We start from the raw sequence: 6,000 nt of genomic DNA, 5'->3' as shown, positions 1-6,000 counted from the left end.
GGCCCACAATTGCTGTAATTGCAGGAGTTGGGGCAGGGGGGAATGAGAACACCCAGTGAGATGGTTGGAACAGTTCAGCTGGAGCAGAAAGCTGCTCAGACCTATTGTTTCAGGCTGCATTCAACTCCATGGGGCTTCTCCGGCTGAGAAGAGCACACTGAGATGAATGGACCACTTCACACCTCTCTGAGTCTCCTATTCTGCTAAGAGTCAGCTAAAGACAGGGAAAGAAAGGGGGGGGGGAATTTGGAAGTGCTGTTGGAGGGGTCGATATCCTGCAGGGGATAGTGGGGTGATGAGAGGGGGTGAGAAAGAGATGCCAGTTTTCTCCTAGGTGTTTAAAGCTACTGTAACCTACATGGAATAAAGCTTTCAAAATACTATGAAATAACCATGTCTTTGTTTTCCCTCCCTACCCTGTTCACACCTTCACACCCAAAAAATTCCAGAGTGTCATTTGATTGTAAACAAAGTTCATAGGAAGGGAAAGAGCCACTTATGAACCATGTAGCATCTTTTCCCTAGTGTCAGTTCAGCTGCAAACCCCTGTGATAACCGTACCTCCCTAACTAAAAACTCTCTCTACTAATAATAGCTCTTCTGTTTAAAACACTAGGAAATTTACCAAAAACAAAAACAAACAAACAAACAAAACCCAACCCTTAGTTAATGCAGAGTTAAGCTTGCCTGGTGGTGTTTCATGCCCTTCCAGAACAGCAAGTTCAGCTGCATTCAGATCTCTGAGAATCAGGGAATATGGTTAAGGTATACACCATCCTCACCCCCAACACAGTCACAATTCTGCCCTTGTTGAGTGGTGCCCCATCATGCCCATAACACACACACTAGTATTCTACCCTTGCAGATAGCTCTTTGCTGCAGTTAGTCACCACATCCTTTCTGCTGCAGAACTTCCCCCATCTTCGAGGCATATCCTCTGGTTCTTTTGTACTGCAGTATGATGAGACACTTTGATTCTTTCCTGCTGAATTATGGGAGAACCTGAATGTCCTTCTGCACATGGGGGATTGTGGGAAGGCACTGGAGGACTATTGGCACCTACGTAGTTTAACCTGCATCGTCACTGCAAAGTGTAGGGGTTACTAGCCCAAGTGAAAGCAGAACCGGGCCAACTAGCCCCAGTTGAAAGCATCACTTAACCTGGAGGAGAGGTTTCTGTAGGTGGATGGGAAGGGGTTTAGGGGCAACACCCAGGTAAGACACTGTACAAACACTGAAGATGTACCCACAGATGCCGCAGAACACTCTGGAAATAGAGCACGTAAACACTGTATGACGCAATCAAACACTTATTTGCTAAGGCAAAACTTGGGTATATAGGTCAGGTATAGCAGTCAGGAGCTGCCTTCACCTGACCTACACTCAAACTGCCCCACACTTGCTAAATGTTACCACCCTTTCACCCTTGCCCTTATGGTTCCTTCTAAGACATTAATTTCACTTACCCCTCCCGAGACCTGGAGATCAGTCATATCTGCCTCTAGCATACGGACAATCCCCATGATCTCTGCACACCAGCATGGATGCACCCTACAGAACTCAGGACTGAAATGAGGCATACTTCATCCCTCCAGGTAAATGTGCACCTCTCCTAATATCACAGTGACAACTCTTCCAAACTGCTTCAACTAATCCCTCCACCATTCAATAGTGAGTACACCTGGAGTGCATGTAGGTAAGGGTGGCATTCAAATCTGGAATACAGCACAATGACACCTCACAGTCCTTCATGTCTACTTACTGTGGCACCGCTACTTGCTGAACCATTCCCAGTGGCTATTGCCAGCTCTGGGGGCTCCGGGGACACAGAGTTAAGGTTGCGTTGCAGAGGCGGTGTGTACGCTAGCTCTGTATTTCCTGGTTTTCAGAGGTTTGAGTTCAGCAGAGCCTGACATTCTGGAAGGACGAGAGACACCACAAGGCCACCCCAACTCTGCATTAACAGCGTTTTTGGTTGGCAAATATATGCGGAGCTTAGTACCAGCGAGCAGTACTGAACGCCCCGTCTGCCCTTCACCAGCTTGTACTGCTGTGTTATAGAGGAGATTTTACTCAATGGAAAGATATTTCACTTCTTTTTTTAAACAAAGGGCAGGTCAAGGCAGCAATTCAAACCCTCCCTGCTGAGAGCTGTACCTATATAAGTACATTCCTCACTGTTTTTCTCTCTGCTGCTATTGGTTTTGTTTGTGATGCCCATTCCCTCTTCAACTCACCTTAATTCCCCTCACCCTTCCCCTAACACAATATACAGCTTTTAGTAATCCCCTTGCCCACTCCGTTCCTCCTTCCCTCTCCCAAGAGGCTCCTCCCACCACTACACTTTCCTGAGGTTTCCCACGCTCTCTCCATTCCAAGTGCCACTGAACCTTCCGATTCTAACCTTCCATGCCTGGTAGGAGATCACCTCAAGCATTCTCATAAGAACGGCCATACTGGGTCAGACCAAAGGTCCATCTAGCCCAGTATCCTGTCTTTCAACAGTGGCCAATGCCAGGTGCTTCAGAGGGAATGAACAGAACAGGTAATCATCAAGTGATCTCATTGCTCTTTCAATAGCAGTGGAGAGGACAAATCACAGCACCCACGTGTTCTGTTTCATACGCCATATAACTAAGGCCCTACCAAATTCACGGTCCATTTTGGGCAATGTCATGGTCATAGGAATTAAAAAATCATAAATTTCATGATTTCAGATATTTAAATCTTAAATTTCACAGTATTGTAACTGTAGGGGTCCTGACCCAAAAAGGAGTTGTGGGGGGGTTGCAAGGTTATTATAGGGGGGGTTGCGGTACTGCTACCTTTAGTTCTGTACTGCTGCTGGCGGCAGCTCTGCCTTCAGAGCTGGGCAGCTGGAGAGCGGCGGCTGCTGGCCGGGAGCCCAGCTCTGAAGGGAGAGCCACCGCCAGCAGCAGTGCAGAAGTAAGGATGGTGTGGTATTGCCACCCTTAATTCTGCACTGCTGCCTGCAGAGCTGGGCCCTCCGTAAGCAGCCACCCAGCTCTGAAGGCAGCAGCGCAAGAGTAATGGTGGCATGGTCTGGTATTGCCACCCATTACTTCTGTGCTGCTGCTGGCAGGGTGCTACCTTCAGAGCTGGGCACCCGGGCAACAGCCGCCGCTCTCCAGTTGCCCAGCTCTGAAGGCAGCGCAGAAGCAAGGGTGGCAATACTGCGACCCCCCTAAAATAAGCTTGTGACCCCCCTGCAACTTCCTTTTGGGTCAGGACCCCCAATTTGAGAAATGTTGGTCTCCCCTGTGAAATCTGTATAGTATAGGATAAAAGCACAACAAAGACCAGCTTTCATGGTCCGTGACGCGTTTTTCATGGCCATGAATTTGATAGGGCCTTCCATATAACACAATATTGTAATTCGTAATATGTCCTTATTAGCCACAAATAAACATAGCAGCTGCCTGAGAGCTCCTCAGTTAATGAGATGTACATGCTCTGGGACAGTGTATAGCTGAGTACTACACCTGGAAATCACACCGCTAAATTTATCTGCAATTATCAAAATGGTAAAAGACACTCTGACTGAAAGCAAGGGTGATCGGAAATCCGAGAAGGAATTTACAAGGATGGGCCTGAAATATTTCTCAGGCCTGGTTTATACAAGTTGACTTCTGTTGACCTAGTTTTGCACATGTCTACACCAAAGTTGGTCTCCTGCTGACATAAGTACCTTATTACAGCAACACAATAACACCGCCTCCCAAAGCGACTCAGAGCCATCGTTGATCTACTTAGGTCAATGCAGTGAGAGCACAGACACTGCATTACTGAGTCAACCCTAACAGTCCTTCAGCAGCTGTCCCACAATGCCAGTCTCCTCGACGGTGGCTGCTTCCATCACAGCCACCGGAAACCCACACGCCTCCCTACCTTTTTTAAAATCACATTTTATCAATGCCTTTTCCTGAATGCCCACCTTGGCCAGCACAACTACCAGCTCACCTGTTGTGTGCATCTGACCACAGAGCCCCCCCCCCCCACAGCTACAAGACATGCTCCTGCTGGGAGCAGGCAAGATGTCTTCTCCCCACAGCCCAAGAGGATCCAAGAGGCTGTGCAAGCCCAGCTACAGAACAGCTATAGAAACACAGAAATCTACGTAGAGATTGCACAGGGGATGCTGAAATGGAAGTACAACACAGAGGAGCAGCAGTGCCATATGCAAGCCAAGGAACTTCACCAGGGATACCAGAAGGTGAGGGAGGGCAGCAAGAAGTCTGGTGCTGCTCTGCAGACCTGCCATTTTTACAACAAACTGCATGCCATACTCGGCAGTGACCCCACCAGGAGCCCACAGATGATTGTGAACACTTCACAGGAGCCGGATGCAGAGTCCCCTGCTGTGAATAGTAAGGAAGAGGGGGAAGAAGCACCGGGGAACTCAAATCATGCCACGAGCCAGTTACTTGAAACTCCATCAAGTCATGCCAGTCCCACCAGCTGAGCACAGATGATACCACTGGGGAAGGGATTTTTTTTTTCTTTTGGTTGCCCAAAACTTCACCACCCTTTCTCTGTTAACAATTTTCCCCATTTACAGCTGGCACCCAGCCCATCTGCATGTGGACAGAACAAAGCCATCGACTTTGGATTGCTTACTTTACTGGTATTATGTTAGAAAATAAAAAATAGGGAATAAATTCAAAGAAATTAGTAGGAAAATCGGATCACACAATCCCCATCAGATCAGTGTCCTGTGCTCAGGTAGAGGTAGAACAAAGAGAGGTAGAGGTGGCATCTGCTTTTCAGTTCTTTGACTTGTTAGGCTAGGCAGGGGAGGCCATCTGGAGTAGTTTGATAATCTGAATAGGGATGTCCCTTTTATCCTCTTGAAAGCTCTTGATGAAACGTTCATGGAGATACTCTGCAAACCTCTCCTGAAGATTTCTAGGGATGGCAGCCTTGTCTCTTCCACTGCCATAGATGACTTTCCCATGGCACTTTAGCACCATTGCAGTTAACAGGCTGGCAGCACATAGGCCTGGCCGGCTTGGGGACATCACTAGCAGCTGGAATCTCTGAGCTTTGTCACCCTCAGGAGGGAGATATTGCCAGAAGCACCATGGCCTGTGAAAGTATTGCCACTATTCATTGCACTCTCTCTATACCCACAGATGGGGATGGGCACTCCGCATTCAAAGCTTCAACACAACAGAACAGCCCTCTGCCCTGCTAGGCCAGGCCACCTTCACCATGGTGCGAGCTGCAGAGCTGCTGTTGTGAGGCACTCCAATGTTAAAGTAACATTTCTGATTAAAGATATTGATGGGAATAATTTAAGGGAGTTTTGAGACTTATCATTCCCTTTTTGTTGTGACTGAAATATCTAATGGTATGCCTGTTTTAATCAGCAGCCTCTAGTATGGTGACCTAGAGAGGTGCACCCAGCACACCTACTGAATGTCTGATGCTGATCAGGATGACGAGGACTACAGAAGACATGTCTAGTCCACAGCCTCTGACTGTGAACACAGGGCTTAGAGGGATCATATGATGGGACCATGAAGAAGGATCAAGACCAAGGAGCATAGGACTTGGAAAGGAAAAAGGACTGTGATGCAGACTGGGAAATAAACCAGGACATCATGCGTTTGCTCAGGCAACAAACTCACACGTTGCAGAGAATTACTGACCTACACGCCCAAGGATCCCAGACTCAGCAGCCTTTGCCATCACTGGAGAACTCCATAGTCGATGCTCCATATACCCCTCAATATCCCCACCCTACTACTCCATACTAGGGGACAAGGAGAACCAGAGCTACACATACACCAGCTGGTGAAAACTACAGGTAGGTGCATGTGTAGCCCCGGCTACTCCATTGTAGTGGGTTTTATGTAGATGAGCAGGTGTTCACTGTTTAAAACCCTAAGCAAAAATGAAAGTAAAGAACAGTTCACCCTGTTACAGTGTTAGTAAAATGTTTTTAACCTTGAGTTTGCACCAGAGAGATGGCGGAGA

This window comes from Emys orbicularis, chromosome 4, assembly GCF_028017835.1.
Source record: "Emys orbicularis isolate rEmyOrb1 chromosome 4, rEmyOrb1.hap1, whole genome shotgun sequence".
Taxonomy (NCBI): Eukaryota; Metazoa; Chordata; order Testudines; family Emydidae; genus Emys; species Emys orbicularis.
Note: the sequence above shows the minus strand (reverse complement) of the source record.